This window comes from Sylvia atricapilla, chromosome 5 (assembly GCF_009819655.1).
Source record: "Sylvia atricapilla isolate bSylAtr1 chromosome 5, bSylAtr1.pri, whole genome shotgun sequence".
NCBI lineage: Eukaryota > Metazoa > Chordata > Aves > Passeriformes > Sylviidae > Sylvia > Sylvia atricapilla.
The window spans coordinates 44,982,962-45,009,598 of record NC_089144.1 but is presented as its reverse complement, the minus strand read 5'-3'; the positions used below and the strand labels follow the sequence as shown (position 1 = coordinate 45,009,598).

At 36.8% G+C, this 26,637-nt stretch overlaps 1 protein-coding gene across 12 annotated transcripts in view; it reads left to right on the top strand.

The window, feature by feature from the left end:
* The first annotated feature begins 219 nt into the window (after nucleotides 1-219).
* The window catches only part of CDK17 (cyclin dependent kinase 17), a 93,823-nt gene continuing 67,405 nt past the window's right edge, over nucleotides 220-26,637 (top strand). For 2 of the 12 annotated variants that reach the window (XR_010743634.1, XM_066319321.1), the window contains exon 1: nucleotides 5,730-5,952. The gene's annotated coding sequence lies outside the window, so the exon portion shown is untranslated. The other 10 variants (XM_066319313.1, XM_066319315.1, XM_066319311.1 and 7 more) reach the window with 10 other exon arrangements.

Sequence of the window (26,637 nt, the reverse complement as noted above, 5' to 3'; positions counted from 1 at the left end):
CCAGCGGCCGGCCGGGCGGCTCCTGAGCACGGCCTGCGGCCGCTCTCCGGTGGCGGCGGCGGGGAGCCGCGGCGAGGAGAAAGCTGCTGCCGCGGCGGCGGCGGCGGGGGGAGCAGCCATGTTGGAGCGGGGAATAAAGTGACTTTCCTCGGGGAGGGAGCGCGGCCGGCGGAGGCGAAGGCTCTCGGGCGGCGAAGGGAGGGGGATTCGGCTCCCGGCGGCCGGATACCGCTCCTAGGAGGAGGAGAAGGGGAAGGAGAAGGGGCAAAGAAACCGCCCCCGGACCCGCGAAGCTCCGGCGCTGCTGGTGAGTTGTGGCTGTTCATTGTCTCCCGGCCCAGGGTGCGGGTCCGGCTGGCGGCGGGGTGTTGGCTCTCGCCCTGCGGCGCGTGGGACGTCGCGGGGGTGAGGTGACAGCGCGGCCCCGAAGCACGGGGGAAGCGATGGTGGCCGTGGGGGAGCGCCCCGCGACAGGGCCGGGGTGCCCGTGAGCCCCGGGCGCGGGGCGCGTTGCTCGGCGCCCCCGGGCAGGGTCGGGCTGCGGGGGATTTCCGCTGGCGGCTGGGAGCGGCTCCGCGGGGGCTGGGGGCCGCTCCGGGAGGCCGAGCCCTCTGAGGGGAGCCCAGCGAAACCGGGCCGGAGGGGTGAGCCGGGGATGGCAGCCCCCGAGCACTGCCGGATTTTTTGGTGATCCTGCGTTCGTCACCGTTCTTTCCCCACCGCCTCCTCCTCTTCAAGCGAGGCAGCGTTCTCCTGACAGCTCTTCTCCTCGCAGCCTCCGCACGTATGACACATCGCTCCTATTGCAGGTCTCCCCCCACACGCACACCCAAAATATGTAGGTTTCAGTGCGTGGCATAAGAGTTCTTTTGCTCTGAGCTTTGAGTTAGAAAGTGACAGGATACGTGAACATTGTCTGACCCTGAACTTCTGTGAACTCCTCCCTCCCCTTCCTCGCTCAGATATGTAATGGCTTGAGACCAGTGAGAGCAAAATGGTTCTCTCGAAAGGAGGGGGAAATCAGGTGGGATCATGTGTGTTTTATATTTCTTTCAAATTTATTACGCCCACCAGTGCCAATACCACGTTCATATGAGTGGATTAGCTGTTGCGTTAGAAGAATGCTGACCTTGATCCCCTTTGTCTCTCCTGCAACAATTTTGGAGCTGGCTGTAGTTGTTTTAAACTCATTGCAGTCTTTGGCACTTCGCTAATGGTTGTTAACAGTGCTATGGGTGTTACGAGCAAAACGGGGCTGATTTATAATCCTTTTTGGTTTCTTTTTTAAATTTTAGTGAATAATTTCTGTTCTTTTGTAATTTATCAGAAGATCAATAGCAACATTCTTGTAGGTATCACGGTACAGATACAAGAGCGAGCCTGGTTTGACGTTCTTCCATTTCTTCCCTCCCACACTTCCTTTTTTATTGTACTAATTGAACTGGAAACTATATCACCAAAGGTTAAATACTGGGAAGATGAGGGGTAGAAGAAGACGTTTATGAAATTAGACTTAGTACTTAATTCAGATTTGGTTTTTTGTATTAGAATTGGGAAAAAAAGGAAGTAGGTGATCTGGTATTTTATGTGCTTAAGATGTTAAAGAAATCGCTGTATTGCTTTGTTATAAGAATTCTTTATCTTCACACACCGCTCTCATTATTTACATCTGCACTTCAGTAAGTGACATGAGAGAGGCTTGTTTTGAATAATTAATGTAGAAGTAACAGATATGAAAACATAAAATCATGTGTTTAAATACATGGTGAGAATTTTCCTTTAAAATTGTTGGTGCTTGAAAGAACAAACTGAATATAATTCTCCAACATAGATAAACCATTTTAATGTTAACTTGGCATTAAAAGGGCCACTTAAATTGGAAAGATGAAAGCATTTTTTTTCTGGCGTTATTTAAATACTGCTTTGACAGTAATGAGTCTGACTTACAAAAATCTTTGGGAAGGAAAGGCAATGAGGTTCATACCTTGTATTTGCATATTGTACTGTGTAGCCATATGTTTACCCAGGATGGAGCTCTACACAAATCATGAGGTGGATTCTGCCTACATCCGTACTGAAGAGTTTGCAAATTAAAGCCCATGTTGTCTGAAGCAAATTATAGTTTGAATGGGGGGAGTCATTTATTTTAAGCTTGGCTAAGAATGTAGTGCATTAATTGATCTTTTTAATATGTAAAATGCCACTAGCGTGTAGTGAAATACCTGATTTATAATTGCAAATATAATTTAAATTGAGAAACAGATCATGGCTGCGTATTTCCCCTGAATGGCTCTGGCTTCAATTTCTGCCTAACACTGCAGTGTATAAATATGGTATAGCTTATGACAGGGATGTTAAGCTGCTCAGTCTGCATGTGTTGCTGTTATGATGTGGAGCTCTTACAGTAAAACTATGTAGAATTTTTTGAATGGCCTAGTAACATATGAATCGTGTAATTTCTTAAATGACTGCCTGCTGCTAGGAAAAAAAAATGTTTTACTCATCTTAATAAGTTTCTGTCCAGCAGTATAGATGAGTAATTGCACCTAAAAAGTGCAGTTGGGAAAGGCTTTGTTGAAGTCTGGTTCATTGAAATGTCTACATTAAAATCTTTCCCTGAGTTTGCTCTTGACCCTCTTTTCATGTGAAGTGGAAGCTGTTGATATTCCACATACAAATGAGTTTATATTTTTCGTACAAGAAAGCTAGTGAGCTGTATTTTAAAAAGTTGTATATACTAGTTGTGTATTTATTAAATGCATTATTTGGTGTGATGTGAAAATGGACAAGACCATGTCTAAAAATCAAGCTCAATAATTATAAAGCTTTTCTAGCATAAGCTCACTAAATGTTGCTTACAGTTCTTAAGTTACAGATAGCTTTTTAGCTGCTTGCTTTCTAATGCTTATTCTTTTTTGATTTCTGCAGCAAGCCCTGTATAGCTATTGAGGCAGCAGGGCACCACTGTAATCAGAGGCAGTTCAGAATTTTATATAATACACTACAACTTTAGCATGTAATGCTTTTGAAATGCCAAATGTTTACTTGACAGTTATGGGTCACATGTAAAGAACAAACTAAACCTGTGTATTGTTAGCAATCACTGCCTTACTTTGCAATGCACATAATTATAGCAATGGCTTTTGCCTTCTGAGTGTAAGAACTGGGATTTGGGAGGGTTTTTTTGGTGCCTGTTCACATACTGATGTAGCAACTTGGATGATAGAGGTAAAAGCAGTTTATATTTTATATTTACATATTTTAATCACTGGACAGTAATTTCCTTTTTTAAAAATAAGTCTAGGCCTAGGGGGCTTTTAAAACTTTATGAATATTTTATGTCCTGTTACTTATTCTTTTTTGGCCCTGGCAGTGTTTTTCCCCATGGAACAGGACTTTCTCCAGAAACACCCGCTAGTGGTGTGGGATGGGTTTTTTTCCTGTGTATTTTATGAAGAGTCATGATGCACTTTTGACAGCTTTTATCTGAAGAAGAATGAACGTTAATGCTTGTTGGGATAAAGGACTTTTTATAGTTCTGTATTGAATACAAATTTATAGATACTCATTCTTTACTAAGTTGATGGATTGGCAATTCTTCTAGAGTTGTTGGTTTCCTGAACTTCTTTTAGCAGTGATGTCAACTGTCAAGAGTTTAGTAGAACTGGCTAATCAGAACATGTACAAACAGCATTTTGAACCACTGATAGTCACGAGGAATAAACAAGACTTGTACTTGAGCTGGTCTGCCACCTTGGAGCACAAAAACATTGGGAAAGGAAAAAAAAAAACCCTGAGTTCTTGAGTTCTGTGATTCTGTTACATGGAAAATAATTACTATAATGGGTGCATAAATCAGGTAATTTGCATTGGACCAACTTTTGATACATCAGTCCTTGGATAGTAAGGCTTTAGCCACATGCTTGGAGATCATTATACCCTATACTTGATTGTGCTGTGAAATACCATAGACACATTGATACTGGGAATTGTTGTAACAGTGCTTTAGTGGCGTATTTGGGCTTTTGTGGTATAGTGCTTGTTTTTAAAGGATTAGAAATTTCATTTGCTAGGAAACATGTTTATCAGGGATGCTGTGCCTAAGCACAAATGTCAGGAAAAACAGAAATGTGATAGAGCAGCATTGTCAATGCAGCAGCAGCATAAACAGCTGTTGAGTCACATTTTAATTTTTCACGCAGTAAGCCAGAATTAAACAAAATGATTTTAAAAAAAACCGAAAAGTACCAACTTCATAACATTTTTAACTAAACACTGAAAGGCTTCTCTAAATTTCAGGACAATTTTATGCTTTCTTATTTCAGCAATAAGTTGAATATGTGGTAAGCTGAAGGACACTTGTATCTTATGCTTTGATGATGACCTTTTCTTTTTTATTTCTCTTCTCTGGAACAACTACTTTTGCATATATTATGATGATCAGGGCTGTGTTATTATACCAGAGCAAAGAAATGATATGTCTTTCAGTTGCACTCCTAGCTACAGTTCTTGCCTATCTTTGATTTTAGGTTGAACTTCTTAAGTATTTTGCATAAGTGAATGTTACTCTGTGCCCTCTAATCATATTTCATTTAATTATTATCTGTACCTTGTAATTGTACTCCCTTCTCTGACTGCTGTTGTTTTTAAAGGTTTGGTAGAGTTTCACAGCGGCCTCTGATTTTTAACATCTGCATTTTGTCAGCTTCACTAAGGATACTTGGATGCTTTCAGTTTGTGTTGAAGTTGTCAGAATCATGACATTCTCTTCTTTGCTTGGTGGATTAGAGCATTTTGTAGGCATGTAGCTTTACTGAGACAGTAATGTCGTAGTCAACTCTCATAACCAGTATCGTCTTTCAGAAATGTCTTTTCCCACGTATTTCTGGCTTTCTGTTCTTATCTTACAATACAGAAGTATCTTTGGGTGTTGTTCAGGTACGTGCAAGGTATGTCTTTATACAGTAGTCATTAAAGTTAACATTTCATGAGGTTTATAGTTAATAGGTGTTCATTGAAGTAAATATCTTTGCAAAATATGGATTACTAAGAATTATCAAAGAATATTAGTCATCAGCAAAGCCATTGTCCTGTTATTGAGAGGAAACTGGATTAAAAAGTTGCAGTCTATAGCTTAGTTTACAAAAAATGTGAAGAAGCCAGTTTACAAAAATGTAAAGAAGTTGACACTGAGATCAATTAGTATGATTGATAAGAAAGGCCAAAGTCTGTGATGAGGAAAGCCCATGCTGTCACCAGCTATAACTATTAGGTGTATTTTAGGATGAAATTTTATTCTAAGAAAGCCATTAGCCCATTAGAAAAACTGAAGAAAATGTAAGCAATTGATATTCTTAGAATAGGTTGATATTCATGAAATACTGCTATATTCATAAGTAAACCAACTGATAGTCGTATGTGGTTCTCTGAGACATTTCCTAAGAGAACTTGAGGGTGTTAAACAGCTGTCACTGAAGTTGTGAGGTAGGAATTGTATAAGTTGCTGGGGACTTTCTGGAGTGGAAGTGCTGGTCATGTATCTCAGTATGTCTCAGACCGCTGAGAAACTATGTGATTTTAGCACAACTAAGGTTTTGTTCAGTGGTTTTAGAAGTTAGTTAGATGCATAGTGATGAATATTGACAGAGCAGGAGATTAAGCAAAGAAAACAAGTGTTGCTCAGCGTATATTTATAGAGGACCAATCTTGTGAAACTAACGTCTGGTTCTCCTGATAAGATTAAGTACTTCGTGTGGTATGTTGTTGATACTGCAGACAGGCGTCACTGAAACTTTTTACTTGGCTCTTACGTGGCATTTTGATTATGGAACTAAAATGATAGATCAACTGACAACATACGAAATGGTTTAAAATCCAGTGGATAATGTGAATCAAGTGGTTACCTATAAATAGTTGCTGTTATGTAACCACGTATGATGAGAGCTCCTCCTGGTAAGTTTGTGAAGAAGCCCTGGGAAACCTGCTCGAGATGTCAGCTGTTGGGCATTGCTGCTAATGAAGTGAAAGTCTGTGAAAACAGCCCATTATTTCTGTAGCTCCAGTAAATTGGAAAAACAATAGATACTGAAGAATGGGCCATTAGGGCAGGGTGGATGCTTGGAAAAATGGCAGCTTCCTGTTTGTTTACTTATATTTTATATCAGGCTTTAAAATATTTAATACAGTGTATTAACTTTTATATTTAGTAACTAAATCAAATTTATGCAGCTATTGATATTAGCTTTTAGTTTGAGTATTTTTTTCTGTAGAGTTTGGAATAGTTTCTCATGTATAATACAGAACAGATACTAAATGTTGATCTGCATTCAGTATGTGGGGTTTAGGGAGAGCTTTTATTTTTGAAAATATAGTAATCAGTAATATAATTCATATTACATAGGAGGAGGAAAACCAGTTAGGAAGTAATAGATTACATTTTATATTTCCATCAGTTTTCCATATGTCTCGAAATGAAATTGAGTTTCTCAATGTAGAGTTCATAAATATTCTCTGTAGGCCAAAAAAGATGTAGCTGTATATACATTTACCTGGGGAAAATTAAAAGGCATTTTATCAGTCTATCATTAGTTTATTGCTAGTGAATCTTCTGCTGTCCTTTGTTGGCATCTGGTTGTCATAAATAGCGGTAGAGTACCTACGTGTGCGGTGGGCTTGTTGCCTGCTTAGCCACTATTCAGTCTTAAAGCTTTGTCATAAATATCCTACTAAATGGTTCAGGCGTCTGGTTGTAAAGCGTTGGTCTATTTCATAGTTCACCTTAATTTATGCTTGCTCTGAAGCCCAAATAATAAAGCTAAAGACTTCCTATATAACTACAAGAGACAAAGCATGGGCTGCTGTTGCCTTTGAATAACTCAGTTGCTCCACAGAAGAGTTCAGCCAGGCATAACGCTGGTGCTATCACTCCAAGCTGCGTTTATTTTCCCCTTTGCTGGCTGCTGCTCTCATCCCCACATTCCTCCCTTTGTACCAGTAGGTGTCTTGTGACTCTGTCAGGGAGCCGGTGCAGGTTACATTGTGTGTTTGGGTTCAGCTTTACTTGCATGTTTACAGGTAAATAATAGTCTCTTTCTGCAGTATCGATGGAAAAACAGCAGTTTGTAATTACTTATTTTTTTTAATATCCTGAGCAGATGGGAGGGGAAACTTCCTGTGTACAGAGAGGAAAGGAGGTGCTCAGCTGCTAAATATATCAATCATATATGCTGCATTAAAGTCTTTTGAAAATTATGTGTAAAGCAGCAGCTCAGATATTTACTTTGGTACTGGGTAAGAAGGCGCAGTGTGGAAATAATTATTGATAGATCTTATAAAATATATTCTTAATTTTTAATGAGTACATGTTTGAGATGAAATGAAATAGGATTTTTGGTGTGGAAACCATTAGTGTTGGATGAAAGATACCTAAGGAAACTAAAAATTACCCTTTTTTCCTTGCAAATAATATTTTAAAACAATGAAATAAGCTGAAAATTAACTACAGTAAGAGTTTGAAAATATTTGAAGGATGCAACAATAAAAAAATTACTTAACTGTAGTATTCATATTTTAAAATAGGCCTAGTAGTGGAGTTGTGCAGGGTTCTTGTTTTGTTTCTGAAGAATTGTTCACCTCAGGAGATACGAGATCATTGGCATCACTGAAGCCACAGTTTGGATTTAAATCACTGAAATTTACAGACACAGTGGTCTTGAGAATAATGGTCTGTACAATATTCAGGTAAAGCAATTTCAGAAGCAGTTCCAAACATACGAGATTTTACATAATGTTTCATTACCTTTTTAAATGTGATTGAGTAGGTTATGGCAAAGAAGCAAAATATTTTGAAGCTTATGCTATTTACCTTCAGGATTAAACAAGATAAACAGCTTAACAGTGTTCCCATTTGCACAAGTCACAGTATTTTTAAAACTGCTGCACGTAATTCTGAGTTGTTTATCAGGGAATACAGTTAACCTAAATGTCTTTTGGAGGCTTGTTGCTGATACATCCTAGTATAATTCTCAAAACCAAAAATATTTGATCCATAAGCCAAAAAATAGCTTTAAAATGTATTTAGTCAGAAGGCAGCCTTTGATTATTATGAAGTTTTTTTTTTTTTTTCTTCCTTGTGGGCTGCACAGGAGAAACAACATAATGGTGTATAGTTAATTAGTTCCTTCAGTAGTTATATGCCTTTTTTCTTCAGTTTTGCAATTTTGGTGTTTTAGAAGCAATATGAAGCAGATTCTGGGTTCAGAAGATAGGAATTTGATACGCTTTGATAGTCAGCTTAGTTACTTTTATTTAGTGTTTTTAAATGTGTTTGAGTATTGTTTGTATGTAGAATATTAAGTGTTCAGTGCTGTTAATTACGTGTTCTGAACCTGCTTTCTTTGAAAGGGACTTTTTTTTTTTATTGTTCATGGTGGTCTTACATAATAGGAGTTTTGGCCTCCTGATATTTGTGAATATTTCTGGTAGTAGAAGAGGTAGACAATAGTTGGAGGATTTAAGTCATTAGTTTGTCACTGTTAAAAGTTAGTTTGGGCATGAAAAGTTAATTTGGGATAGCTAGTAATCATTTTCCCCAGTAGCTGTATCTTAACAAAATACCTATATTCTTCTTAATCATCTGTTTCAAGCAGTGGGTAGATAAAACCTGAATTTTTTTTTCACATCTGACATATGAATTATGCCAGATTGACTGATTTGCATTGTGCCTTTTTTTTAATGCGTGTCTCTGTAACCCGTAGAGAGAAACAGGTTCAGAGAGTAATCCAAGGATCTTAGTACAGAGCCATCTCTCTTTCCATATTTACCTTGGAGGGAGCCCATCGGAACCATTGTTTTTGTATTACAGCATTACAGTTTGAGTTGAATTAAGCACTTATTTCCAAATCATTTCTGTTGCATCAGTAAACTGAAGAGGTTTCCACACCTGTCTGCGTTACAAAGTTGATGGTGAAGAAGGAAGAGAGAGACTGGCTGGGAGGATGGAGGCAAGCGCTTTCTTATTGGTGGTGGGAAAGTGTGAAGTGTCTCCAGCACTGGTGTGAAACTTTCTCTTATGTGCCTCACCTGCCTAAAGATGATGAGGATCAATTCCCACCCCCTTCCACCTCCCCCATTTATGCATTTAGGTCTTTCAGTAAGTAAGCAATAAAACATGCAGATTTTTCTTTATTCATCACTCCTGCTTGTAAGTGTTTAGCACTAGAATTTTAAAATTCTAGTCATGTGAGTAGTAGTGGTAGTATATTTTGTATATATTGAAATAGGTTTCTGAATGAACTGTGTTCATATTTCATGTCTTCTGGTAATTTCAGAAACCAGGATTGCAAAGTTAAATAAAAATTATCTTGTTTTTTGTAGTAGGAGAACTTTGTTCTTTGAATATATGTGCTCTGTGATAAAGTAAGACAAATGAAGATTTGAGCATATCTTGCACCTGCAGTTGATGGTCATTCTTGACTTTTTAATGATATTATCCTGCATTCAGTTAATGGTAAATTTACATCTTTACATGACTGGATTGTCGTATCTGCTTTTGGTAACTGGAATTGTATCTTAATTCAGAGTTTGTTGTTTGTTTTGTGTTTTTATTTGAAAGATAGGATGTGACATCTTTTTTCTGCTTAAATTTTGAGAATGATTTCCTGGGATTGGTAGACATTATTTGCCAAGTTCTATGCTAGTTTAGATAACTTGAAGTTATTTTAAAATGTGACTGCCACAGCTTTTGTGTAGTGGCATTGGTCAGGTCTCATGAAAAGTAGTGCGTCACTAGCTAAAAAAAAGTATGTAGGAATGGATTATGTAAATTTTTGGTTGTTTAAGTTGAGGCTTCTTTAAGATACTGATCTTAAGGATATAGGTGCTGAGGATGCTTTGAAAATCAGCCTGAGTGGAGTTGTTTACAGAGACCTGTCAATAGAAATAATATTGTGACAGTGCCTGAAAACCTAGTGGCATAGATTCTAGTAAATATTTCTATTTACTCTTTCTATTGCAGGAGAAGCAAAGACAGCGTAACTTTAAAATACTGCTAAGCCACCTCATACTAATAGAATGGCCTAGCTTTTCCTGTTTCTATGACTAGATGTTATCTTGCTCTCAATCTCTTTATAGCAATGTAAATTAATCTAACCTGGATTATTTAATCTACATTAATGCTTTATGTCTCAGTGTAGTTAATTGCACAGGGCCTCTTCCAGTCATATCTCATACAGAACTAACATAATATGTAACCCCCCTGCTTCCAGGCAGATCTGAAACACAGACTTGGAAAACAGCCCCGTTAACTGTCTTATATAGAGAATGTTTTCTCTTAACTACGTTTGATATGCAAAGCTTCCAATAGTAGGCTGTTAAAAAACCCACCACAAAGGTCTTTGTCACTGAAGGAGGAAAAAAGCCTGAACTGTCTGATAAAGCACAGGAAGCAAAATTGTTGACAGAGAAAATTCCTTTTCTGTATAGTCATTTTTATGAGAAGCGCCACTCCCCAAAGGTAATATATTTAACTGTTAGTGGATCCTCGTGGCATAATAGATTTTTTTCTCTTCTATTCAAAGGTTTGAAATGGATAATGAAAACTACATGGGTTGATATTCTTCCAAAGTTTTTTGTCATATTTTGCTGTGTTATTTGTGCTGTGTTCTAGTTCATAAATATTTGCCTCTCTGTGATTTAAGAGGCTTTGGAAAAATAGCATGTTCTGTTTTGTGCAGAAATCGGAGAAATTTATGATGGTCTTTTAATCTCATTTACCTCCTGTGAAAGCTCCTTCCACGGTGTGCGCAAGCCTTGCTTTTTCCACTAGGTAGTAGTATTCTAGCTTGATTGACTTACTGTGTCTCTTTATCAGAAAGTCTAGGAAGCTTTTTGATTAAGCAGTCTGAAATACAGAAAAGTTGCACTGTTTTCAGCATAGAGATACATTTTTATTTTTAATCATGTCCCTTTGTCCTCTTTGAGTAGTTCTCTTTTATTTTTGAACCAAACCTTAATGGTTAGCAGTGGTTTTGAGTAGCAGAGGAGGCAGAAGGTGTTAGAAATTGGGGGAGTGCATAATAGGGACCAAAAGAGAGCTTTTCAAATAGGGTGTGGTGTTCTTCACGCTCATCCAGAGTTGGATATTACTGGAGTGTGTTTGCCCAGGTTTTCCTAACTCTTTTCTGGGTTTTGCTACATATGTTGTGCGGAAATTTATTTTCTTAAGTAATTCCATGAGATTAGCTGTACGAGTTTGTACTGTTGTAATGAAGATGGAAACTTGTAGCTTCTGATCAGGGAAAGCTATGTGTGACAACAGTACAAGATTGCCCTGTAGAATTACTTAATTCTGTGTCATTTCAAAGTGCTACTTAGGGACAGTCTATCTATTATGTTGAATGGGATTTTGTCTTGAATTTTGTTTTTAAATGGTGTGCTAGCTTTTAACTTCAAACAAGTAAAAGGAGGAAATATGATGTGTATTAAATGTTAACTAAATTAATAGAAAAGAGAAAGGCAGATGGATACAAGGACATTCTGACCTTGTAGGAAACAGAAAATATTTAACATTAGAGTAAGCATTAGTAGCCTTTGTATGTTTGGTTAAGGAGTCTGAATGTCACTCCAATAAATGGGACCTGTTTTTATATTTTGGATTATTGAAAATCATATTTCTGATGTATTTGGAAGTGTTCCTACTTGAAAGGTGCAATGGAAGTTTCAGGTATTTCCTTAGTGAAACTTTCATGTATATTGAGAAGAGGAGGTTTAAAATGGCAATTTTATGCCTGGGTGAAATTTGTATATAGCAAATGAGATGTAAAGAAAGGCAACCACATATTCTTCACACATGCAAGAGCATGTTCTGTCAGCAGTTTCTGCAGTTACTTCTGTTGCACACTTCATGATTAGTTAATGCACGTTGGGCATGTTATAAATGCATGTCTGCCATATCAGAATATGATTTATACTGTGTAAATCATAAATACTTCATTCAGTATTTTCACTGCTCATTACCCAGAATTGTCTAGCACTTGAGAGAGTAAATGAATTCTCCTAAGACCTAAATGCTGTCATCAGCAATAACTCTGTGTTTACATTCTCAGCTGTATGGACCACTTTTTGAAACTACCTGCTGTGCAAATAAAGAAGTCTTTGTCATGCTAAAGTAGAAGTTTAATACAAGCACTAAATAAATTCAAAATACTGTTCTTTTCTGAAAGAAATCAATGTCTCAAATTTAGATATCCAGTCTCAAAATAACAGTATTAATCATCTAGTTGGGTTAAAGAGAAAGTTGCTTTTAAACAGCTTTTGGTTGTTATTCAAAGTTAATTGTTTATTTTAAAGGGAGAAGGGAACTGTCTTTGCATGACATGGTAAACAATGTTAAAATTAACCTGAAGTATGTGATGTACTGTTGAAGAAAATGATGCACCTTAAATTAGGATTTTCAGAAAATAGCAATGTCTTCTAGGTGTTTTTATTTATACAATCAGATCAACGTAAGTAATCTGAATTAAAACCAAAGATGGAGTCTTTTTCACAAGAAGTCGCGCCTCCCTAGGAGTACAGGTATCTGGGGGTGACATTGCTGTCGTGGAGAGTATGAGACTGACTGGGTCAGGGCATGACTGGGTACTTCATAGCCTGGCTGTGCCATGGAGAGTGCTGTGGCCACCATGGCTTCCCTTCTGGTGCCTCTAGTGAGTGCATTCTTTAAGATAAAACTAGCTTGCTACTTTAAAGCTCAGAAAAGCATCTCAAATTGTTGCTTTAATTCTTTTCTTTCAACTAGTGACACCTGGTGAATTGTTGAGTTCTTGTTCCTGTCTATATTCTCACTGACTTGATCATTTGGTCTTTCTAGCTGGCAGACATACACTCAGTTAAAACTTAATATTGTTACTAATGTAAGGAGATGTCTAGGAACAGGAAAATGAAATTAATTCATTTGCAGGGTATTCACCTGTTTGAGCTGTACTTGTTTCAAGGAAAAAAATAATTGTGGTTTAAGAGTAGAAAAGCTTTGAAGTAAATATGTATTTGCTTTCACCTCCAAATGTCTATGCTGACTAGGTCATGTACCAATATGGATGGGATCCCATTGCGATTAAAAACTTTATTAGTTTACTCTACCTGTCCATACAAAAATCAAATCTGTGTTACTCTGGCTTCTGGATTTAGTTCATAAAGCTGAAATGTGAGACACAAACAGAAAGGCTGCTGTGATACTATAAAAAGGATTCTTGGACTGAGAAATTTGTGCGTGGTATTACCCCCTGCTGTTCTACAGATACAGCAGGAAAACTGATTCTAAGCTTGTTCTAGTGATGCTGGTAAATGTCTTTAGATAGAAAATCTGGATAGGGGTGTGCATATGTTTGTTTGTTAGTAGAAGCTGAACCAACGTGAGTAAATTCTTTTTTTCCCCTGCTTGAGCACTCTGCATGAGGTTGAAAATAACTTGCTTTAGCTTTGTCCTCACACTGTGTTTCTTTTGGTGTGATAGTCATAAGGGTAGAGTAGTGATGGCCTTTTCCAGCACCTGATGGTCCAGGACAGCTTTCTTCCCCTGCAGACTTCAAAGGACTCCCATGATAGGAGTGTAACACACAGGGTGGTAAATACACTGTGGTTTTCTCTCGCAGTGGGAGCTTAATTTAATGGCATTTAGAAGAGTTCATGTTTAGTCATCTCATTTTGTTACATGAGTTATTTGCTGCAAAGCTCTTTCCTGTATATGCTCGTTGACCTAAGCACTAATGTGTCAGACTGCTGTTCATCAGACCTATACATTCCAAAAAATGGCACGTTTTCAATTTGTCCTCCAAGATGGTCTGCAAAGTGCATGTAGTGTACTACAAAACAAAGGGAGATCTTGGGTCTTTTAGTTGATTTGCTGAGTAAATCAGGTAATGCTCAGAGGATGCTTTGACTCTGGTCGTAAATGGAGTGAAAACCTATTCATTAAAAGCCTTATTCATAAGAAACATTTATTCTGCCCTTACACCTCATCCATAATCTCATCTTATTTTAATAAATGTCAGCTAGTGTAATACATAATTAAACTGTTTTGAACAATTTCTCAATTATCGTAATAAATTGTGGAACAAACTATGTCAATCCTTTAAGTCATATCAAAACACACTGTGTTTTTGGCTTATGTGCTGTCTTAAGGAAATACATTCAATGAGAACTTTTGCTGGTTCGTAAAAATGAACTGAGTGAGAAATTAAGCTTCAGAAGTTTATTGAGCTGTAGATAGAGTAATACTGTTTTGACAGTAGCAGACTGATCTCTATTCTTGCTTTTATTTTATTGTGAAGTACAAGGGTTTCAGCATGCTATTTACAGCTGGATTTGTTTGTTACACCTGAGAATGGAAAGTTTAGCTTTAGGTGTCTTGTTAGTATGTATGACAGGCAGTGTCTGTTTCAATTCTTTGCCACTCCTTATTTTTTCAGTTGTTCAATTTTCTCTGTGTGACTGTGAAGAAAATATAGTAGTGTTTATTTCAAAGGGTTGATACAAGAGTTTGTAAATTGTCATATATTTCAAGAGTTTATAAATCGTCAGGTTTGGCTTACAAAATTTTCTTGGTCACTGTATATACTAACTGCTGCAGGATGCCGCGTGTGTAGCTTAGTTCATTAATCTTTGGATTGGGGTTTTTATCTCAAGAAACTTCTACCAAATGAAAGTTTGCTACTGCATTTTGATATTAAAATCATCTTGCTGGGGTACTCATGAGCCTTTAATAAGGGTAATTTTCTTTATATTGGAATTTCTAATCCAATAGAAGTATTTTCTGCTTGACTTTTTGTACTTGATTATAACTCTGTCGTATTTCAATAGTAAGCAAGAGCTAATCTAGTGTGGGAAGAAGCAGGATACCTGGCTTGTGTAACCCTGTTGTAACAGATTTCTATAGCATGCAGACAGTATGTGTAGCAAGAATAGGTTTAAAAAGAGTTGCTCTCAACTTTACTTCGTAAATCAGATTTGAATATTTAAAATGAAAATTTGATGATAAATATGTATTTCAAAAACAAATGAGTGGTAATTGTGTTAACCCTGTAGAGGGAAGATTGACAGAATTATAGAGGTTTTTATTTTGAAGTCTTGTTAGAGTGATAAAGAAGTGTGGAAGATGGATGTGGGGGAAAGGGCAGTTCTTACAGATCAGTCAGTCTTATCCCTAGGGCATCCTGGCTCTGTGTGTCACTGACATTGAGAATGTAAAATCTGCCATTTCTTTTCCTCTGGTGTTTAATTTGAGACAAGTAGCTAGTTTTAATTTTTTTTTTTAAATCCAAATCTTAAAGTTTTTTTTCTAGGAGGTTATCAGGTAGTTGTATGTGTAGTTACTTTACTTCAGAAGTTAACTGTGTGATTTTGTTAATTGTCCCTTGTTGAAGGGGGAGGTTGCTCTTCAAGCATAGCTTTATCAGCTGCGATATAAATCACTCTCCATGAGTGCTGTCCTCTGCATGCATCTGAGATCTGCAAGCTGCATGTAGTTATGTTTGCAGGCTCAGTATTTTTTTTCCTAGTCTCTCATACTTAATGAAGTTCTTCAAGCTTGTTACAGGTACAGATTAATTCTTGGGAAGATAATTGATCTGTACCTACAGAATATATGTTGTGTGTGTGAATTATACTATCTTTGTTATAAGGACCTGATTGAAGTTCATGGAAGCATATAATGGGGAATTAGGCGTTGGGAAAAGAGGTCCTCTATGCTTGGTTTGTTTCGGATTTGCTTTGGTAATGTTGGCTGTCTTTGCTTTTATGCTGTCAAAATGTCATTATTTGGATCTTTCCCAATGTTTTTATTCAAGTGATAAGAAACAGAAGGGAAGGAGCTAATTGGGATGAGTCTAGGAAACATGCTCTGAATACATGTACAGCATTTGTGCTTTCTTATCCAAATTTCCTGCATGTGAGATGTCTGATGGCAGAGACATCGTTGACAATGTAGTTAAAGCTCATGGGGAGTCCAAAATGTGTTTTCATCTCTACTGCCACTAAGCGAAGTGTGTGTATTTCTCCTTAGTGAGATTCTCTCAAATTCTTGATTTATAGAGGTAAGCTTGTCTTACTAGTTTGTGAGTAATGGCTGTATCCTACTATCTCTTTTGTCAGCAGAGGGGGTAGGATTTCCTCCTACACAGAGGAAAAAAAGAGAAAATTTGAAAGTGATAGAAGCTAAAATCAGAATAAATGTGAGAAGAAATAGGCCAGATTAATCACTGATTCTCTAAGACAGCAGTTCTTTCTTTAGGTGAGAAAATTAGTCTTTTCTTGGTAGTGGTATCTTCGGGGGCCAGGCAACAACTGTGTTGCCAGGCAGAGGGTACTTGCATATATTGATGTTATACATTTGGTTAAGGCAGAATGGAAAACTACCTGCAGTTCTAAAGTACCTGATACCTTGATTGCTTCATTGCAAAAGGATAAGGCACTTAAAACTCAGTAAAATCCTAACCTGTGGAAGTTTATAATCCTGTTTGTGCCTCAGCATTATTGTGAGGGCAGTCAGTATAGGTGGCAACAATTTAAACAAAAGCATGAGGGGAGATAGTTTATGGTGGACTGTGCATCTTTTTCATTACCTTCTGTATACTGCAGTATTGCAGCAGTGATACCTGAGCTGGCTGTAGAATATTTGGTATGCACATTGCTACTAGCAGAAGCCTTTCAATGGAAGTGGTTGCAGAAAATATAAACTTTTCTATTAAGTCTTACCAGTCATCTCCCTCCATCATTTGAAATTTTTATTCCCTGCAGGTTAAAAACCTTTCACTTTTCAATGTTCCATTTAACTTCAACATTTGGAGACTGGAGTCAATGGTTTTTTTCAGCAATTAATCTGTTTCATGGTCTGTGACAGCAAGTGGTCAGTGAGTGTTTATTTCCCCCTCACCCCAACAATTTGTTATACAATTTGAAATAGAGTCTAAATACACAATAAAAATAGTCCATGTCATACCGAAATTGAGATGTTTGCTGAGGCTGTGCAAAGCAAGAGCTTGTTTGGAAACTCTGTATTTTACTGAGTTCTCATCACCTGCTATCATATTACAAGTTTTCAAGTCTCAAATGAAAGTATTCCGCTGTCAATCCTGAAATGTGCAGTGTCAAAATGTTACATGGGGAATAATGTTTGACAGTCCTTTTGAAACACCTTTCTCCATTGTTGTTATGCTAGGTCTTTTTTCTTGTGGGAGTAAACAGCTTAAAAATTCTCATTAGGGAAGTATATGAGCTTAAGTGGTCATGATTGCCATTTGAATCATTGGTAAGAGTTATGTCAGAAAACAGGTGGCATTGCTGACCCTTTATTCTACTGAATAAGAAAACTGCTTACAACTTCTTGCCTATAAACTAAGCCTTTTTTTTTTCCTTCCCACCTCCCCCTTCCACCCCCAGTCTGGAAAGCCAGGTAATTGGTTTTAAGGAAGTCACTTTTGTCTTTTTCTTCCTTATTTATTTGTCAGCTTGGTTATTTTGTTTTTCTCTACACAACAGTGTCTGCAAACATAATGACTTTTAGCTTTAGTTGACTTTCATATTGGCAGTCTAATGGCAAGATTTAGATGTAAGTTTATATATATATATATATGAAAGGCATATAGAAAAGACAAATAATACCAAAAATAGTGAGGGAAGAAAAAGTACTCTTTTTACAATTTTTTTTGTATTTATTTTGATTCAGAAAACTCCTCATATTTTTAAGGTTAAGGTGAAATAGTAACGCATTTTTGTTATTTTTTCAGTCTATATTATAATTATTGATTTTTGGGAATCAATACTTGGGCTACTTTATCTTGGTGGCTGATAAATTGATTTGATTTGTTAGATTTGCAAGTTACAGATTTTCACTGGAAAAACTGAATCAAATGTGATCTTCATTTTTCAAAATAATTTGATTGTGCATATCCTTGCTATAATCCCTGTTAATTTCTTCAGCTCTTCTTTGCAGTAACTGACTTGACTCAAGTTTTGGAACGTCAGAAAAATTATATAATTCCGTATGTGTTTCCTACGTATCCTGAAAAGGGTAAGATTTCCTACGTAATTCACTCAGCACCTCTGAACAGTAAAAATAGATCTGTGAAATTCTTCCCATTTTTTGGCAATTTTTCATTTGTAATTGTGCTATTTTGGTTACTTTTATTTTTAGTAAAAAAATATAGTTGATGTTTAAACAAGCTAGGCTAGTAAGAAAGTAGGAACTTTTAAAATCAAACCTAAAAGGAGGGAAAATGCTAAAATTTTTTTTTCAAGATTTAAGCATTAGTGAGATAGTAGTTAATTTCTGATACTTTCAGTAAGAGCTTCTTACAGATCAGCATTTTGTTCTTTTTATTTCAAATCTTGATTGTAGCTTTGCTTATTTGACTACATCTATTTCTTTATATTAAGCAGTTCAGGAGAACTTAATCTCTTGCCTATATAGTGCAATCAAAAATAAGCTTTGACACACAAGGAAGAGTAAGCTAAACAGCAGAAATGCATATTAAAGTACTCTTACATAAGGAGGGTATTTTTAAATGATGCTGGCTTAGTGGTGTAGATTTTGTAAAGGCACTCATGGGCTGGTAAACACATGCAGTTAAAAAACAAGACTGTCTTAAGCAGGAGAATTTTGCCGTAGAAATCATGGAGGGCTGAGAGGCTAAATCCATTGTCAGTGTTCTTTCTCATTTTACTTGAAATGTTGGAGGGTTATTCACTGGCTTTTTTTGTTGTAGTTTTTACTTCACAGCCAGATTCAACTTGCGTGCAATTTTCAAGAGCTTTCACAAATTCCTTTTTTGATGCTTTTATTCAAATAAGAAAAAAGGAGAGAAAAAGATAAACACACAAAAAAACTTTTCTGCCTCTAAGGCATACTCATGATTCTGAGAATGCTTTTCTGAGTGGTGTCCATCATAATGGAATCTGGATTAGACTAGGAGCACCTGTAAAATGCATTTACTTTCTTCTGTTGTTATAATAGCAAGATGTGAACTTCAGCTGTGTCCTGGGCTGCATCCAAAGCTGTGTGGCCACCAGGACAAGGAAGGGGACTCTGCCTCTGCTGTGCTTTGGTGAGACCGCACCTGCAGTGCTGCATCCAGCTCTGGGATCCCCAGCACAGGAAGGACATGGACCTGTTAGAGAGGGTTCAGAGGAGGGACATGGAGGTGATCAAAGGGATGGGGCACCTCTCCTGTGAGGAAAGGCTGAGAGAATGTTCAGCTTTGAAAAGAGGTTCTCAGACAACCTGACTGCAGCCTTCCAGTAACCTGAAGGGAGACAACAAGAAAGATGGAGAGGTGTTTCCAAGGGCGTGTAGTGACAGGTCAAGGGGGAATAGATTAAAATTGAGATTAGTTTTAGATGCGATATTGGGATTAAATTCTTTACTGTGAGGATGGTGAGGTACTGGAACAGGTTGCTCAGAGCAGCTGTGAATGCCCCACTCCTAGAAGTGTTCAAGGTCAGGCTGGATGAGGCTTTGAGCAACCTGGTCTAGTGAAAGGTATCCCTTCTTAGGGCACAGGAGTTGGAACTAGATAATATTTAAGATCTCTTCCAATCTGTACCATGCCAAGATTCATAGAATTGTAGAATGCCCTGTTCTGTAATTCTCAATATGGCTTTAATATTTGTTGATGCTATTAAAAAGGAAAAAATAATCATAGAGTAGATAATGGGGGAAAAGATGGAAAAATGGATTCTAAAAGAGCATTCATATCTTATGCTTTGATGTTGGGCTACTAGCTGAATTTTTAGCTAGGTAAGCAATCCTGAAAATTGTCAGGAAAAATTACTATGTTTTTGTAATGTTGACTTACTGACCACTTTATACTGTTCTTTGATTTTGATCCATGGCTGTTCTGAACATGTTTCATGTTGCAGTTCCTTGAAAACTTTCATCCTAGCATTGAATCCCAATTTGTCTACTGGATGACTTAAATCATCCCTACAGGGAACTGAGGATTGATACATACATTTATCTAGAGCAAATTGTCTTTGCTCTAGATAAATAGAGATAGAATAAATAAATAGAATAATATTTCTAAATAAATAGAAATAATCTTCTTTGTCTGAAGATTAGATACATTGTTAGATACATGTACCTTTTCTTTCCAGAAGTACTATTTTTGATGGCATACTTTTCAACAGTGGGCATGCCAAGTCCGGTCAAGTTACAATTCTTTTCATATTAGTATTTTTCTTTTTAAGTTTATCCATTTGTGGCAAAATGGTGAGACTGTCCACATCCAGGGGTAAAGTAGTAGGTTAATGTGTTTATACTGCAGTATATTTTTTTCCCATCTATTGTTTAGCCATACATGCTCTTACGTAATATGCATTAATACTGCAAATGTTTCAACTTTACCTTCAGGAATAATGCATTTATTTCCAAGTAGTCTTGTTGTTCCTTTGCTGAAGTTAAAATAATTTTATAAAATGTGAAAAAGCATTGAGAAAATAAACAGAAAAATCATCACAATGACCCTACAGCCCTTTGCTGTAGTGTATTATTTTCATAGTCAAGAAGAATCAATCTTGCTTCCAAGAAATCATTTCCAGTATTAATATGTATGCTTTAGCAGTGTGCTATTGTACAACTGTTAGTGCATTCATACGTATATCATATTTTATGGATTCAAACAAATATTCCTTGCAGGTTAGTAGCTTACTGTATCAGAAATTTTAGTTGTAGTTGCTTTAAAACCAGATATAAATATGCATTGTGACAATGCTGAAATTATGTAAAATATCAAATGTTCCTGTCAAATTGGTTGAGTCATATATTTCTCTCAACTTCTCTTTTTTTGTTATTTCAGATTTTAGGAACTGTTTTGCAGCAAACAAGACAATTAGAAATAATAACATACTTCAGTATTTTTACTTTGAATAGTTACTACTGCATGAAATTTAAGTTGACCATCTAAGGTGAAGGACGGACACAGATGACAGAATAATGGCTGGCTAGTGATGTACTTCGTAGTTGAAAGGAGTACTTTAATTTTACAAGCAAGGAAGTCTAGTTTTAAAAAACAGACTAAAGAATTAATTTAACCAGTTTAAGAGCAAAAAAAATACATGGTATTAAAACTGAATAACTTTCAAGTGCTATGCCTTTGCTTTAAAATAAATCTGATTTACCAAAACAAATAAATTTTATTTGCAGTACACATTGAAAATTTTACCTTAAACCTAAGTCAGAGGTTTGCATACTCCTGTGTTTCTTACTTACTTTCTGGAAGAGCTGGCTTTTGGTTTTGTTCTGGTATCCTTATAAATCACAGCTGTCTTTTGCTATTTCTGAAAAGGAAAGAAATTGTTGTTGCTTTACCTGCAGGGGATAAGTTACCATTCTGTTAAAAAAAAAAACAAACAACCTTTTGACTGTTACCTGATTTCTGAATAAAACAAAAATACCTTTTTGGGTTTTGAAGACTTTTGATAAGTATTTTTAGACATTTTTTTCTTCAGTTTCTTATGGCCTAACTTCTTGTTTCATCACACTTTTGGGCTTTCCAGCATTTTTGAGGATGGAGTGCATGAAGAGCCTACCAAACTGTAGCTTGCATAATATATCTGTGTCTCGGAGGAATGAGATCCATTTCTGTGGTATCAGTAGTCATCATTCCTTTGACTAAATGTTGAAATGATTTTTAGAATATAGTAACACTGCATTGACTTCAGGCTTCCTGTGCACAGTAAAGGAAATCAGAAATCTTTGAAGTACTGGAGATCTTGTGTGCCACTCCCTTTTAAAGATTAAAACCTGACATAGGCATTTAAGGGTTCACAAATTAGATGAGGCAAATCATTAACATATTTTTCAATAGGTTGAACATATATTATCACTTTATTCTTTCTTGCATTACTTTTATAAGAAGACTTCACAACTATGAACTAGCCCACACTTAGTCCATTAGTCTTTTGTGTCCTTCTTAGGAGTGATTTCTGAAGGAACAACTCCTTGAGGCTAGACACTTAATAGAGATCTGACTAATTTTGTAAAGGTGAATAAAAAGCAAAACACCATGACACTGAGTAAAGAGGAGAATGGTGGCTTGACTAAACAATTGTTCCTGTGCAAGGCAGAGGCTCAGTTTCAAAATGATACTTGGTTCTTAAACTTTGAAGTGGTTCTTGAACTTTTTTTTTCTTGAAAACACTTGAGAAATGGGAAAGTGAAGATTTGGAAAACAGAAAATTTCGTATTTTACTATAAAATTTCATGAGCTAATGGAAACTTTTGAAAAGCTCCATTTGCAAATGAAATGTAAAGCAAGGCTTTAGTCTGAGGCATGTTAGGTTGGTCTAATGGTTCTTAGGGAAGTTGATGAGAGTTTAAATGTCTTCAGTAGGAGAGTAATTAAGACAACAATAAAAATAAAAAAGAAGAAAAATTATACTCAGTGATGGAAAAGATTTTTTTAAAACAAAACAAGAATGTTAACCCATAAGTGGACTTCTTGCAAATCCTTGTTTCTTTGATGTGTGAAATAAGTCTGTTTAGGGAGCCATAGTGTTTTGTGGTTGTTTTTTTACTCTGGAAAGCTGTCCATGCAGCTCTCTCTTTGTGGGCTCCTGTACCTCAGCTCACAGCTGCACCTCCAGCAATAGCAGATTTGTTCATTACTCTCTCTGCAGGATCACCCATCGGTGCAGACTTGATCCAGAGCAAGCATAAGCAAATAATAACGCTTCTGTTGACTTGATCACAACATGCAACAATGCTGCTTTTCTGTTTTGTGGCGGTTGTGGTGGCACAGTTGATCCTCTGTTCAGCACAGGTTTGAAACAGAGTTACACTTCAAGTGTTTTGAACAAATTCATACAGAAAAGCTGGAAAACTCTGGTGCTATGCATCATGTGAATATGTGCGGTTTTGATCTAGTAATTAGGCAGCCTAATACCGCTTTACTGTCTTGAAATGTAGATCAGATCTGTAATTTTCCTTCTATATTGGTGAGAGAACTTGTTGCTTACAGCTTACTCTAGTCCTTTATCTCACTGTTTTCAATACCTTGTCAGTCTTCTCTCTATTTCAGTTTCTCCTCACTTGTCATTTCAGTTTGCATCTGTCATTCATTGCCTGTTGTAGTTCTTTGCTCAGACTTCATTCTCCAGCTGCTTTATCATGGAAGCATCGATACATGTTTAACTTTAGAACTTGCAGTTCAACTTTTATTGCAGTTTTTTAAATTGTAGATTCTAGATTAACTTTCCTGTCAAGAACAAATTATGTACGTACTGCTTCACGGTCTCTTTTAGTAAATGTTTAAATATAAGTATGGTACTAAAAATAAAAATAGGTGATTATTATTTTTCTTTTCCCTAAGACTCATAATGATAGAACATCATTCTTCAGTAGCTTATATGCTATAATGAAATTGAAGACTGATAAGCTGAAGAGACAATTCAAATAGCTTTTATATAAATTATAATGTGGACAGAAAAGTACAGGTTGAGCTGTTAAAGTGAACATCACGATAAGGTTAGGATTGTGTTTAGATCGTTATAATCTGTGTGGTTCTTTTATGTTTACTTGGTTGCTTGCCAGCTTCAAAGGTTTTTGTTTGAGATTTTACTCAGTTTCTTTTATTTGATTGGTTTCAGTAACAGTATATTAAAATAATATTTACTTTTACTTGTTATTTCTTTGGGATTTTTTTTCCCAAGCCCTGTTTAATTTAGCAGATCTGGTCTTGATTCCTGGGAACCATCTTCACTTTCATCAACTTGAGCATGCTTTGTATGTTTTGTTTAACAAAGGTGATTATGCTTCTACTTCATCAGCTGGAAGGAACTTCATGCCTGCTGCATGCACTGCCATCATCAAGTTTCTCCTACTGCTCTTTTCTTAATAAGGCTAATGAATTCAGTAGGGAAATACTTCATAACCACGTAACAATTTATGCCTGCTTTATCTTATTCATGATAAATAGCTTCGTTTTGGACCCTGCTTCCAACAGTAGAGATAGCTAAGTTGTGAAGATCCAGAACTCTCTTGATTATGTAGGATCATAGAATGGTTTGGGTTGGAAGGAACCTTAAGGATCATCTGTGATGGGCAGGAGCACGTTGTACTATACTGGATTGCTCAAGGCCTCATCCCGCCTGGCCTCGAACACTTCCAAAGGCGGTCCGCAAGTTCTCTGGACAACCAGTTCCAGTGCCTCACCGCCCTTACAGTAAAGAATTTCTTTGGACAGTTTAGTCTCAATCTACCCTCCTTCAGCTATAAGGCCATTCACCCTTGTCCTTTCAATACATGCCACTGTTAAAAGTCCCTCTCCAGCTCTCTTGTAAGCCCCTTTTAGGTACTGGAAGGTGCTAAAAGGCCTCTCCAGAGCCTTCTCTTCTCTCAGCCTTTCCTTGTAGAAGAGGTGTTCCAGCCCTCTGGTCATCTTGGTGACCTTCCACTGGGTTGTTCCAATAGGTCCACATCTTTCTTGTGCTAGGGGCCTCAGAGCTGGATGCAGCACTCCAGGCGAGGTCTCACCAGAGCAGAGCAGAAGGGAAAAATCCCTTACCTTGCCTTGCTGGCCATGCTGCCTTGGATGCATCTCAGTTGGCTTTCTGGGTTGCAAGTGCACGCTGACAAAACTCATTGAGCCTCTAATTCACACACACCCCCCAAGTCCTTCTCATCATGCATCTCTCAAAACAGCTCAGAATTTCTGAAAGGATTTTATAAACATTCATTACCTTACTGTAAAGTGACATTGTTTTTGTTCTGTGATGAATTTTATTTCAAAATGATTTAAAGAACCTAAAAGTTGATGTCTTACAATCTGTAGTCACCATAGTAACATAGTGAAAAAAGGATCTGAACTGTAGAGACAATAACAGTCATTTTCAAGAGTCTCCCAGATTCTATCTAAAGTTTGTCTAAATACCCTGGTAAAAATCCGTTAAAGAAGAGTTCCTTGTAACCTGGTGCTAGAGACATACTATGTTCAGAGATGGACCTTGGAGAAGCATTGTAAGTTTCAGCAGTGGTGTGGAATAAAAGATACAAATATCCCAATAAATGTAGAGCACTGAGATTGTCCCAATTTTTTGAAATTACAATAATAATGATAATTTTTAAAAAGAGTCCGTGAGATCAATCCAGACAACTGATATCTGACTGTAGTATTTTTAAAGTGAAATTTCAAAATGTAATAATTTTGCATATTATTAATTTTACATGTAACTAATTTTTACATATAATTAATTACATATTAATATTTTTACATACTATTAATTTTACATATTCTTGTTCTGGGAATAGAGCCTCAAGTTTGTGCTCAATTCAAGTCCATTTGGTCAAAGGGTATGGCTTCTTCCAGTGATTCATTCTGATGCAAGAAATGGTAATGCCTAGAGGATTATTGTTAGCAATAGTACTTATATAACATGATCCACGGTGGGAAGAAAAAGATGAGTTCATTTTGCTGTATGAATATATAATACACTTTAGGTGACATATTGGTTGGACTGCAATCCAACAGTTTATTTCGTATGATTAAAATCAGAAATGGCAGAAAGGAGAGTGCATGTCAACAATTAAACAGAAGGAAGCATGCACAGTTCAGTAGACAAAAAATTCAGTTTTTTATTTCCCTACTGCATGGTTGCTATGACCTGGCCTTCCAAAAAACTACTATTTCTTTGTAATTAGCAAGGTTTGCTTACTGTTACCAAACACGAGCATAAAATTTCCTAACTGTGCATGTACATCTTGTTTCCTTGTGAAGCAAACCTATAGTTTACTTCAGTAAACAGTAGTAGTGCCTCTACTAATAAAAGCCTCTGCCGTTCTGGTTTACCATTCAGCTGATGAGAAGTTTCATTCTCAAGTCTTGTTACAAAAGTGTATTAAAAAGATTAGCATCCAGGGAGATAAAAGAAATTAAGGCTCACCTCTTGGCAACAGTCTGGCGGATTTTTATTCTTAAATTTTCATCAGAATGTAAGAGTGAAATAATTGCCTAACTAGAATCTTAAAGGTTTGGGGGGTTGAATTAAGAACCTTCTTTTAGAGCAAGTGTTATTAGTCTTTCATAATAAAAACACTCAGTTTGTTTTATTTACTTTCAAGATAGATGTGGTTACCAGGTGTTGGGCTGAAACTGTATTCAAGATGTACAACTTAAAATTTAGTATGGCTGTACCTTATTATTTTATATTTTACTAATGAGACAGATGGCTGGTCCTTTTGAAGGCCTTTTCTTTGGTTCGCTTTTATTAAACAGTAATGTAGACTAATTTTAAAGAAAGTAATACTACAGATTTGAATTACAAGTACTGCAGGGGAAAACTAGAAGCTTCTTGGACTGTTTTCATTTCAAGCTTATGGATTCCTGGTTACCAAAAGGGGATAAACTGCAGTGGAAAGATTTCTGGTTGCTCTTCAGCATGCTTTGGTATGTTGAAAGGCAGCATACCTGGGTGGTAACGCAAATACAAGCTTCCCTTAGAAGGCATGTAATATTATTTTAAAGAATATTTTGGCAAAAGGATACTGTTTTCCAAGGCTGTTGAACTGTGTAATTCAAGATCAGCTCAAGCACTTGACATAGAAACGGTCTGGTGAAAGAGTATCATGTTCTAAACTTTTAAAGAAACAGG